Here is a 13,423-nt window from a genome sequence, read left to right as displayed (position 1 = left end):
GTTTGCACAGCAACAACCATTCTCCTCTCTGCAGATTGACAGTATTAGAGATACTCTTTCAGTATATTCGCTTGTTATTGCTGCTGAGAAAATTCAGACCACCACACCATGGAAATATCTGGGATGGACTTTAACAGATCAAAAAGTAATACCTCAAAAATTGGAATTACAATTGGACATTAAAACTTTGCATGATGCACAAAAGTTGCTGGGAGATTTACAGTGGTTAAAACCTATTGTGGGAATACCAAATCATTTATTGGAAACCCTACGGCCTTTATTAAAGGGTATTGATCCTACTACTCCTGTACACCTGACAAAGGAGCACCACCTTGCCTTGCAACAAATTAGTAATTCTGTACAACAGGGATATGTGTCTCGTCGACAACTCGACTGCCCTATTGACCTTACTATTTGGAATAGTCCTTGCCATTTGCTTGGTGCTCTCTCTCGACAACAGGAGAAAACGGGGGAGATACGAGTTCTGGAATGGTTGTCACCATCACTACAACATAAGAGAACAATATTCTCAAAAATTGAACAATTGGCTGTGTTAGTCAAAAAAGGGCATCTCAGAATTATTGAAGTGGATGGTCGAGAACCTGCTACCATTAGATTGCCTATGGAGAAAGAGACTTTGGACTGGTACTTGATTAATTCAAAGAACTTGCAGGAAGCATTATTAGCATCATCTGCTAAAGTAGAAACCAGCAAATTAGTGCCTAAAGTTTTGCAATGGATGACAGAATGGAACTAGATTACTCGACCATTGAGAGAAGAACGCCCTATAGAAGGAGCTATTACAGCTTTTACAGATGCGGGAAAGAAATCAAGGCGTGCTGCTGTCACCTGGCAAGAAAAAGGACAATGGAAGCATCAACTTCTTACAGCAGATCCTGCAGATAGTTTACAAACTTTGGAACTGTTGGCAGTAGTATGGGCAGTGTCTAATTTACAGGAGCCTTTAAATGTGGTCACAGACTCTATGTATGTTGCAAGTGTAGTCAGACGAATAGAGGAAGCAGCAATTAAGGAAGTGAATAATAAACGATTGTATGAACTATTGATACAATTAAGGAAAGCTTTACGAGAGAGAAATGCAGTGTATTCTGTGATTCATATTGGGAGTCATAAATGGTCTGAAGGTTTAGGAGAAGGGAATGAACGTGCAGACAAATTGGTTACTTTACCCATTGATAACTCTTGTCCTATTGACAAGCATACATTGGCCAGAGAAGCACATAGAAGATATCATCAAAATGCAAGAGGGCTTGCAAAACATTTTGAGCTGAGTTTATCAGAAGCTAAAGCCATTGTTAGAGCATGTCCAATATGTAGTTATCATAATGGTGGAATAGGTTTAGGCATGGGAGTTAATCCTCGAGGTTTGGAAATAAATGAAAAATGGCAGATGGATGTTACACATATAGCTAGATTTGGTAAAGTTAAGTGTGTGCATGTCACTATAGATACATATAGTCACTACATATGGGCTACGGCTCAGGCAGGACAGAAAGCTACACATGTTATCAGGCACCTGTTAAGTTGCTTTGCTGTCATGGGAGTCCCAAAGAGTATCAAAACGGATAATGATCGAGCTTATGTAAGTGCTAGAGTTCAGAAATTTTTGAATCAGTGGTCTGTTAAGCATGTGACAGGTATTCCACACTCTCCTACTGGATAGGCAATAGTGGAAAGAGCAAATGGTACCCTTAAGCAGTATATTGAAAAGCATCAAGATATAAAGGACCCACAATCATGTTTAGCTAAGGTTCTGTATGTGATCAATCATTTATGTATTTTTGGGGAAGACTATATCCCTCCTGCAATTAAATATCATCCGAGGTCAGGTCAGGAAATTAAAACCCGACTACAGGATTATGGGAAAAACCTGCAAAATTATTATACTAGGGTCGGGGATATCTTTGTGTTTCCTCACCTACAGGACCTTTGTGGGTGCCTGCTAAGTGGACTAAACCTGTTTTTGATGCAGCCTCTGGTGGACTGTCTCACGGAGGAGGACAAGGAGCTACTGGGGAAGAAACTGTTTCTAGTCCTACGACCACTACTGTTACAGCTAAAGGGACACTTGAAAGTGTTGGACAAAGCACTGACACGTCACTATCGGACGGCCCAGGAGCTGATTGGTTTTATTGACTCATTATCAACTTTTCGTTTAACAAATCCAGCAAAGGAACATTGCCTTGACTGTTATGATCCACATTGTGCTGCCTGGATAGCCTTACGTTGTGGGGGTTGTGATAATACTTTTTGGATAGAACAATCATTATTATGGGATTTATGGTGTCACACTTGTGATGAGTCTCCTGAACAGAAAATTCTTGTTTATTATCGATGGGAAGTACAATGTGTTGTAAATGGAATTGAGGTTCAAAGTAAATCACATATAGTCTCTGTAAGGTGTAGAAAATTAGTACCTTTAAAGCAACGTTTGATTGTAGGGCCTATCAGGGGGAATCCTGAAAGAGCATTAGATCACTGCATTGAAAGGTTGCAAAAATTAAGTTTGCAAGTAACAGGACCAGTAAAGTTAGGAGCAGCAAAACTGAAAACAGATAAGAAAAAGAAGGTAAGATAGGGAACAACCTCATCTAAATAAGGCTATTAGTGATTGCTAATTAGCTTTCTATGATTAGGGCAATTTCACATCTATGGGACCCTGCCTTGTGGGATGCTGTAGCTCCATGGGACCCTGCTTCGTGGCATGCTATAGGTGTTGAAGAACAAGAACAACGATTACGTGATAAGATACATGTAGCATTAAAGAAGGAGCTTGAATTGGTAGCTGTATATAGTAAGAAAGCTGAAGAGGCTTTGCAATCACCACCATTGAACTGGTTGGATTGGATCACACAGAAAAATTTTAATACTGATCCTTTCCTATATACACTTCCTTGTTATGTTTGCAAAAAGGATAATAATAAGTGCTATGCTTGGGTAGCTTTGCATTGTGCTGATTGCAATAAGGTTTATTGGTATTCACAGAGGACAGTAGGAATTTTATGGTGTCACCCTTGTTTTGGGAAGTGGATTCGATATTCTTTCTGGTTTAGAGCTCTTGAACAAAGTACTGGCCTGCCAGGAAGTTACTAGTGCCTCACGCATCATAGCAGCTCGCTGTAAAGCTGATTTGCCTTTAACCTTGCCATATGCTATACCTGTAAGCAAGGATGCTGATTTGGAGTTAGATCAGTGTATTCAAAGACTGACTCAGGTCCATTTTAATCAGCCTAACAAATCAGGTAAAAGACAGCGGAGGAAGAAAAAACAGGCAAAAAGGAAAGAAAAATGAAGTTTGTTTTTATTATACTGCTTAACGCTGTAGCGATTAAAGCAGTAGGAATAACACATTTCAGTCAGCCAAGAGAAAATCTATGGGTAACACTTGCTAATCAAATTAATCAATCATCGCTTTGTCTTAGTCTTGGAGGGGTTACTAATCCATTTCGAACATGCTTGGTAGGACTTCCAGTGTGGTCTCCTGGAGAATTTTGCAGTTTAACAAGTAATCGAACCTTATGCATGCGTAACATGTCTAACATCACATTGCCAGCACAGCAAGGATATACTGCAGGTCAGAGTGATGGCTATCGCCAATGTTTACTAATCCAATCACTTAACACTTCCTTGCGTTCTCCTCCTGAAGAATTAGATCTTTTTGGAAGTGCAAATGCCAGTATGTCTAACACCACAGCTGGCGGATGGTTTAGCTTCAAACCCTTAGAAGCCCAGAATTTAAATCAACCTAAAGACACATGGGCCACCTTAGATTCATCCCTGAATTTGAGTGAATTCTCTCCACAGCATTACAGTCAATGTAACGGCACAAACATCACGGCACCAATGAAATTACCTACAGGAATATTTCTAATTTGTGGAGACAGGGCGTGGAATGGTGTACCAGCTAAGCCACAGGGTGGACCCTGTTATTTGGGAAAATTGTCTTTGTTTCACCCTAATGTATCCTTGCTAATGCAGCTCAGTCAAACATCAAACAGGAAAAAGCGTAGTATACATGACTTGGACTGCAGCCAGATTGGAGATCCAAAGTTTTGGGGTACATTCAGACAAGTAGTAGTTTCAACTATCTTACCAGGAGGATCTGCCAATAAGGCTATGAATTTAGCAAAGCAATTAGGGTGCTGGACAAGAAATGAGCTGAACCAGACATCCCAAATTCTGGACATGTTAACTGCAGATGTGCAAAGTGTTAACCATGCTGTTTTGCAAAATAGAGCTGCTGTAGACTTTTTGCTCTTAGCACAAGGGCATGGATGTGAAGAGTTTGAGGGAATGTGTTGTATGAATTTGTCTGATCATTCGGTGTCCATTCATACTAAGATAAAAGAACTACAACAGGGACTTCACAATCTCAAAGAAGAAGAAGGTTTAGGAATTGACGAATGGCTTAAAGGCTTAGGGCTTGGACCATGGCTAAGGAACATTGTAACATATGCTATCGGCTTACTGGGTGTGATCTTAATGTTTTTGCTTATTTTGCCTTGTATTTTTACTTGTATTCAAAACATGGTTAGCCGTATGATAGCAAAAACCTGGCAAACTAATCTCCTTGCTCAAGAAGAAAACGGGGGAAATGTGGAGGAATTTATTAAGAATTGGTTGGCTGAGAAAGGCCATACTGACTTAATGCCGCTGGTTAAGCTTGAAAGGGAGGTCAGCAGTCTCTGATTCAGTGACTGCTGACAGGCAAGAATGCCGGATGGCCTTGCTGCAACATGAGGAAAGGGAGGTGAGATTAGTCCTGAATATCTGCAGAATGTAACAGAAGAATAAGCACAAGAATGTAGAAGTAGGTGTAGTTGCTGATATGTAACTAACCAATCCTGAGCTCAACTTTTGCAATATGTATGAAGCTTATTAAGAACTATATTTAACCCGCCGTATTCGATCAATAAATCGGACTTGGATGAACCAATTGGTGTCTGGGTCTCCTTCCTCCGACAGGTTAATATCTGGACGGATTCTAAATATGCCTTTGGTGTGGTTCATGTACATGGGGCATTATGGAAGGAAAGGGGGCTTTTGAATTCACAGGGAACCAACATCAAGCACTGGGAAGAAGTGCTACAGCTCCTGGATGCGGTACATAGTCCCAAAGCAGTTGCAGTAATGCATGTTAGAGGACATCAGACTGCGGAAGGAGACGTTTACAGAGGAAACCGATTTGCTGATGCTACAGCACGGCAAGTGGCACGGGAAATATGGACTCAAATGGCATTGGTACCGGTAAGAACGAATCCGGCTACCCCTTACCTGAATCAGGAGCCCAAATATTCAATAGAAGATGGAAAACTAATAAACTTGCTAGGGGCACAGAGAAATCAACTTGGGTGGTATGTTACACCAATGGGACAAATAGTAGTACCCACTCGCATAATGAAATTTATTTTGGAATCAGAACATAACAAATGTCATTGGGGGGCAGAAGTATTGGTAAAATTTTTGAAAAATGAGATAATCTCTAATCAGATGTTAACAATGGCAAAAAGAGTTAATGCAATGTGCCCAGTATGTTTGAAAAATAATCTAGTAGTTAGGAGACAAATACAAATGGGAAAGCTGCAAGTCGGGCCACAACCGGGAGATTACTGGCAGGTTGATTTTTCCGAATTGCCTAGGGCACAGGGATACAGATACTTGTTAGTGTACGTATGTACGTTCTCAGGGTGGCCGGAAGCTTTTCCATGTAGAACTAATCAGGCTAAGGAGGTGGTAAAAACCTTGTTAAAAGAAATAATACCAAGATTTGGAGTACCTTTAGGATTGTCATCAGATAGGGGTCCACATTTTATAGCTGGGGTAGTGCAGGAATTAGCACGACTGTTAGATATAACCTGGAATTTGCATACCCCCTGGAGACCTCAGTCTAGTGGGCAGGTGGAAAGGATGAATCAAACCCTGAAAGTACAAATCAAAAAGATTTGCCAGGAAGCTAAACTGCACTGGCCTCAAGCTTTGCCTTTGGCCCTACTCAGGATTCGAATTAAGCCAAGGGAAAAGGTAGGCGTAAGTCCATATGAGATACTATATGGCAAACCATATCATGCAACTGTATTAAAAGGGGAGGTACATGTGAGTGGGGACCAGGCGATTGCAGAGTATGTTATGTCACTTAATAAGATCTTGAATTCTTTAAGAAATACCTTACAGTGGAATAGACCGCTCACGCTGGAGAATTCTGTCCACGACATCCAGCCTGGGGACCAGGTGTACGTCAAGAAGTGGATCACGGATCCGCTACGGGAATCATGGAGCGGACCCCACCAGGTGTGATTGAAAAGGAAAAGAAGCGATCTCTCTGGTTGCTGAAGGCGATGACCCGCGGGCGGCAGAATGGAGAACACTCCCCACCTCGTTATGAAGATGTTAATGTCAATACTGTTGATTGAGCATCCTTGCAGCAGGACTGAAGGATGCTCAAAAGGGGGGAAATGTTGGAAAAGAAATGAAATTTAGCAAAATGTGTAATTATAGTTTAGTTATGAGTTGTGTGTGAATTGGTTTGTTAAAAGCAGTTTTGCAGCCGTTGATAGTGTGTGTGTTGGGTTTGTGTGTAACCTAGCAGGTAGTCTTAGGAATTTAGTAAATAATTAAACTAGTGCAGGAGAGTAAGAATGCTAACCTGTCTAGAGGCAGCATACAATGCTCTTAGAATAAGATAAGCAGAAGATTTATGATCTTGCCTGTGAACTAAGGAATGTATCACAAGGGAACTGTTTCTTGGAGACTTTGTTGTGAATCGCATGTATAAGAGGGAAGCACCCATATGTGAAATCGGGGGCTTGGGTTTTTGGGACGTGAGTCCCCCAGCACCCTGGGCCCGTAATAAAGCACCCACAAAACTTATCCGAGTTTTGTGTCATTTATCAATCGGGCAACACTTGCAGTAGTTTCTGTTTTTCTTTATCTGTCTCCCCCTGTCTCCTCATTATCTCAGTTCTGCAGTTTTCCCTTCAGCTTTGGCCTTACAGAGTTTTCACCCTTTTTAGACATTTCACCTAATTCAAAATGGATTACTCTGTCTCTGGATTCACTCTGTCTCACTGTGCTGGTGTTCCAGAACCTCAAGATTATATCCAGGTAGGAATGCTTGGCTCTCCCCTCTGGGCGGAGCATCTCACACTGGGATGCTGTAGTTCTTATCAGTCAGGCAGTCACATTCAATAGTCTGTTATCAGCAGATATCTCCCAGGTTGTGGAAGAGATAAGGAAAACTGCCTACTTAACAGAAAACAACTTCCATACAGACAGCAAATAGAATACAAATTGCTTGACAATGCAGGATATTGCCTCAAGTAGATTTATTGCCCCAAGCAGGACAATTTCACACCAGAACTAAAGCATTGTGAGTATTTGTGGTTCTTGGCTTTACAACACTGGGAAATGGAAAACTGGAAATTGATCCATTAGAAAGACCTGTGGGGTGGGTGGGAGCAGCAGGATCAGCTCTGGTGGCAGCTCTCAGCTTTCCTGGGAAGAGGGAAGGGGCCGGATCCAGCTCCATGGATCACTCAGGCAGTGATTCCTGCCAGGATAAGAGAGAGTCATGGTGTCACCCTGTCCCTGTCCCCATTCCACAGGCTGGCCTGGCTGGAGCCCATGGAGAGCAGGACCTGCTGCAGAATCCCACGTGATCCCACCCCAATCTTGCCCCAGTCCTGCTCCATCTATCCCACCCGATGCAGAATTGGAATCCTTCCCTGATCCCACTCTATCCATCCTGGACCAATCCTGCTCCATCCATCCCACCTAATCCTGCTCCAGAATCCAGCCCCAATCCCACTCTACAGTTCAAGTTCCACTTGATCCCACTCTGGACGGACCCCTGCCCCGTTCCTTAACCCCTCCCTGATCCCAGTCCATCCATCCTGCCCCAATCCCCCTCTGGAATCCCACCCTGATCCTGCTCTGTACCTGTGCTCGAGCTGTTGGTTCCCATGTCCCTTCCTGCAGAAAGAGAAGATCCATGAGATTCCAGCACGGATCACCCACTGGGATTAGTCCCAGGATCCATCCTGGGATCTGCACAGAGGGGATCCAGAGCTGGATCCACCATTGGAACTCACCAGCTGCCGGGTTGTATCCATTCCTGTCTCTCCTTCCTGTGGAAACAAAGTGGGAACAGCATTTTTGGTGGCACAGGATTCCCAGAACAGTGCCGGGTGGATCCATGTCCCTTCCTGACCCCCATCCCGTGTGTTACCAGATTGGAGCTTCCAGACGCCGAATCCGATGAGGACAATGAGGATGAGGATGGCAGTGATGATGGATACAGCGACTACCACGGTGAGATTCCCGCCAGATGTCGGCTCTGGGAAACGCGGGATAGTGAGAAGGGGAAGGGGAATCCCCATTTGGGAATTCCAAATTCCCAATCCCCACATTCCCAGCCTCACCCCAAGCGAAGATCCCGGGCTCCGGCATTCCGGGATGCTCCACCCTGCACCGGTACTGCTCCCGCTCCTCCGGCAGCACCTCGATCCTGGCCCAGGTGTGGAAGGTGCCGTCGCTGTTGGGAACGATCCCGCCCCACTCCGTCTCCTGATCCAAGGTTTCACCCCCCTTCATCCAGCTGACTGCGATGGTGTTGGGGTAGAATCCGTACGCGTGGCAGGACAGGATCAGCGTCCCGTGTTCCTTTCTTCCGGACACATGGACATCAGGGGGCTCTGGAATGGGATAATGATGAGGGACACCCACAGAATCCCAGGGGAATGGGACTGGGGTGAGTTCTACCTATGGAATTCCCACAGGAATGGGGTGAGAGTGAGATCTACCCACAGAATTCCCACAGGAATGGGACTGGGTTGAGATCTCACCATAGAATTCTCACTGGAGATGAGATCTACCCATAGAATTCCCACAGGAATTACTGTGTTCCTAAGTCCTCCATTCCCAGATCCCAAATCCTCACAGGAATTCTGCTCCCACCTTTGCGCTCCAGCTCCTTCTGCCCATATACGATGTATTTCCGGAGCCATCCTTAGCATTCGTGCTGCAGGTAATTCGTCCGCCTCTCAGCCACCTCCTCCTGTTCCCAGCGCCTCCTGATGATCTCAGCAGCGGTGTCAGCTGGCACGAATCTCCCGGATCCCAGGTCAAAGGAGATTAAATCCCGCCCGTCGTAGCTGTACCGACTAAATCCACGGACACTCCCATCGGACAGGAGGTCACAGCCGCAAACCCACAGCAGTGTGTGGACACCTGGGGGGATTGTACCCATAGAGACCCATGGAATTGTGTCCCAGCCCCACAGGGCCCCATTCCAGCTCCTTGGAGCCTCATGGATCCATATCCCAACCAGTCCCCACAGATCCCATTCCAGCCCTATGGATCACAAGCTATCCTATTCCAGTCTAATGGATCCCTGTTTCAGCCCCTTGGAGCCCTGTGAATGCACACCTGAAACTTACAGATCCCATCCTAGCCCTATGGATCCTCACTCCAGCTCCACAGATCCCCTCCCAACCCCACAAATCCCATTCCAGCCCCACAGATCCCCATTCCAAGCCCATGGATCCCCATCTTAGCCCTACAGTTCCTATCCCAGCCCCACAGTTCCCATCCCAGCTGAAGGGATCCCATCCCAGCCCCACACATCTCATTCCAGCTTTAGAGATCCCATTCCAGCCCCATGGATCCCATCCCAATTCCCTGGATCCCCATCTCAGCCTTACAGTTCTTATCCTAGCCCCACAAATCCCATCTCAACCCTATGGATCCATATCCCAACCCGTGGATCACAAAATATCTCACCCCAACCTAATGGATCTCCATTTTCAGCCCCTTGGAACCCTGTGAATCCACACCTGAGACCTACAGATCCTGTCCCAGCCCCACAGATCCCATCCCAGCCCCACAGCTCCTCCCACTCACCCCCGCTCTGGTTGTATCGCTCCTGCAGTGTCTCCAGGTCCCTGACAGTCTCATGCTGGGACCTCACACCGCGCCAGGTCCCCCACTCCCAATATCCCGGCTCGGCTCCATCCTTTATCCACTGTGTCAGTGGCTCCAGCCGGCCCCGCTCGTTGTCGTAGCACACGAAGGGCATCCCATCCATGAACCCAGTGATCATGTACTGGGGGATCCCTGGGCTGGGCTCTGACACTGCCACGTGCAGGAAACGCAGGGAGTGGAGAACTGGGGGGACACGGAGATTTGGGGGGTTGAGGGGATCACGGATCAATGAAAGGGGAACTGGGAGAGCTGGGAAGGGGTTTGGGGATCCTGGGGCCAAGGAAAGGGTGTGCAGGGTGGGAGAGGTGGGATGGACAGGAAAGGGCCTACAGGGGGTCCTGGTGTCCAGGAATGGGGGCTCAGGGGGTTCCAGGGTTATGGGAGAGGAGGTGCAGGGACTGGGAAAAGTGGGATGGGGGTTCCAGGGGATCCCTGTGCCCAGGAAAGGGGGTCCAGGGGTCCCCAGTGCCAAGGAAAAGGGCCACAAGGTGGCGAGAGCCGGGAATGGGAGGCTCAGGGGTCCTTGATGGAGAGGAAAGGGGGGGCTGGGGCGTGAGAAAAGCAGGAATGGGGGTCCAGGGGGTCTCAGGGACAAGGAAAAGGGGGGGACTGGGGAAAGCCGGACAAAGGAGAAAGGGGGTGCAGGGGGTTGTTGGTACTGGATGAGGGGGTGCAGGGCGGGGGCAGTGCCCAGGACTGAAAATTCAGGAGGTGTCCCAGAGCCCAGAATGCCCCCTGGAACCTCCACAACCACCCAGGGACCTTCCTGGACCCCGTGGGGACATCCAAGGATCAGGAAGCGGAACCAGGAGAGCCTGGAAGGGTCCAAGGTCCAATGAAGGGACTGGGAGAGGCGGGATGGGGGATCCAGGGGGTCCCTGTGCCCACCAAAGGGGGTCCAGGGGTCCCCGGTGTTGAGGGAAATGGGGTCTGGGAGCTGGGAAAGGCAGGAATGGGGCTCCAGGGGGTCCCTGGTCACGGAAAGGGGGGTCTGGGGCTGGGAGAGGCGGGCGGATCCCGGGGACGCAGCTTGGGAGACGGGAAAGAGAAAAGACGGAGGGAACGCCGGGGGAGGGGACGGGGGAAACGGGGAATTCCAGGGAGTTCATCTGGATTCCTCTGGATGCCCCCTGCGACGCCCTGGGACCCCTGGGATCCTCTGGGACCCCCTTTCGGGAAGCGGTGGGAGTGGAAAACGGGGGGGACACGGAAAGTTGAGAGATCGGGGGAATCCAAAGGTCAAGGAAATGGTCCAAAGGGTCTGGGGTCTGGGAAGGGCGGGATGCCCGAAAAGGGGGGCAGGGGGATCCCAGAGCACTGACGGGGGTGTGGGGGGGATCCTAGTCCCGGATAAGGGGGTGAAGGGGGGTCCTGGTGCCCAGAAACGGAGATTCAGGGCTGACCCAGTGCCCAGGAATGGGGGTTCAGGGGAGTTCCCGTGCCGCGATTTGGGGTTCAAAGGAATCCTGATCCCCAGGAATGGGAGATCCGGTGGGTCTTGGGCCAGATAAGGGGGCGCAGGGGGTCCCGCTGCCAAGAAATGAACGTTCACGGGGATCCCCGAGCCCAGGAATGGGGTTCAGGGGGGTCCCGGTACCAGATAAGGGGAACAGGGGGTCCCGGTGCTGAAGGAGGGGATGGAGGGGGTCACAGGACCCAAAATGGGGCTAAGGGGATTCCTGTGCCCGGTAACAGAAGTTCAGGAGGGTCTCGGTGCCCGGAAATGGACGTTCGGAGGGTTCCCGGTTTCGGGGTTCCCACTCACCTTTGGTCGCGCCCCCCGGGTCCTCCAGGAGTCCCCAGAGCAGCCCCAGACCCAGCGCTGGAGCCATGGCGCTGCTCTGCTATGGCCCCGCCCACAGCCCTGGCCCCACCCCAGTCTTGGCCCCGCCCCCACAGGCGCCTCCGGCCCCGCCATTGGCCCAGCTGTTTAGTACCGCCAATGGCAGTCCGATCTGTCAGTGACGTCACCGGTCGCTGGGCAGATCACGGTCTCGCAGGTTGGGACGCGGAAGCGAAAGGGACCGAGGAGGGCGGGGCGGGGACGGGGGAATTGCAGAGAATCCCTCTGGATCCCGCTGCGACCGCCCTGGAGCCCTCTGAGAACCACCTGGGAACCCCTGGGACCCCTTTAAGAAAGTGCCGGGAATGGAGAACTGGGGGGATTCGGAAATTTGGGAGATCTGGGGGTGCAAAGGTGAAGGAAAAGGGCGGGTCTGGGGTCTGGGAAGGGCGGGAGGGCCGGGCAGGGGTGTAGGGGGTCCCAGAACACGTGAAGGGGATCCAGGAGGGGTCCCAGTCCCGGATAAGGGGGTGCAGGGGCGTCCCCCTGCCCAGGAACGGAGGTTCGGGGGGTCCTTGTGCCCAGGAATGGGGAGTGAGGGCAATGGGGGTTCCAGGGCGTCCCTGTGCCCAGGAAAGGGGGTGCAGAGCCTCCGGTGTTGAGGAAGGTGATGGGTGGGGGCTGGGGAAGGCAGGAGGGGGGGTCCAGGAAAAGGGGGTGCGGGGGGGCATTGGGGCTGGATAAGGGGGTGCAGGGGGATCCCCGGGCTGGATGAGGGGAAGCAGGGGGATCCCGGTGATGGATAAGGGGGTGCAGGAGGGCCCTGTGCTGGATAAGTGTTTCATTCTTGTTGTTATTCATATTTCTCAAGTCCCATACTGTAGCAAGCTGTTTTCTCTGCAGCACAGCTCTTCATGTGTCTTCTCAGGGGCTCCTCCTGGGCTCTGGACTCACCCCTTTTATCCCAGCTATCTTTACGAGCCACAGCTGCTGCCCAACCAAGGACTTCGCAGCTGTGACTCATTTAGAATAGCTAGGACCCACTTATCTGACACATAGGACTCTCACTACATTTCAGTTGTTGTATTCTTATTGCTGTTATAACAATACATGTATTCAGGCCCCCACAGATAAGGGGGTGCAGGGGGGTCCCTGTGCCTGAGAATGGAGGCTTTGGGAGGGTTCCAGTCCCGGATGTGGGGGTGAACAGGGGTCCTGGTGTTGAATAAGGGCATGCAATGGGGTCCTGGTACCCTGGAATGGGGGTTCAGGGGGAGTCCCTTCCTGGGAATCAGGGTTTGGGGGGGTCCCAGTGCTAGATAAGGGCCTGGCTGGGATCCAGTGCAGGGGGTCCTCATTCACTGGAATGGGGGACTCAGGGGGGTCCTGATCCTGTTCAGGGTGTGAAAAACAAAATTCACTGCTTAGAGTTTTTAAAAGTTTAATAATAATAGTAAGAGTAAGAGTAAGAGTAATAGTAGTAATAATAATAATAATAACAATAACAATAATAATAATAATCCAGAAAAGGACGATATTTCCCCCCCCTCCCATGCACTGGAGTGCTCTTGGCCAACAGCCAAAGAACACAGGGGTGTACACAGACAATGTTATCTTTATACTGTTACATTGCTGAGATAT

The 13,423-nt window shown here is 49.0% G+C and overlaps 2 pseudogenes; one reads left to right on the top strand and one right to left on the bottom strand.

Moving 5' to 3' along the window:
- The window catches only part of LOC128945471 (zinc finger protein 850-like), a 315,097-nt pseudogene that overhangs the window by 178,517 nt on the left and 123,157 nt on the right, over window positions 1-13,423 (top strand).
- Window positions 7,083-11,831, bottom strand: LOC128945500 (class I histocompatibility antigen, F10 alpha chain-like; annotated as a pseudogene).

This window comes from Melozone crissalis, unplaced genomic scaffold (assembly GCF_028551555.1).
Source record: "Melozone crissalis strain CALT ecotype California unplaced genomic scaffold, PUWL_Pcris_2 ptg000066l_1, whole genome shotgun sequence".
Classification (NCBI taxonomy): domain Eukaryota; kingdom Metazoa; phylum Chordata; class Aves; order Passeriformes; family Passerellidae; genus Melozone; species Melozone crissalis.
This window is presented reverse-complemented; position numbering and strand designations above follow the sequence as displayed.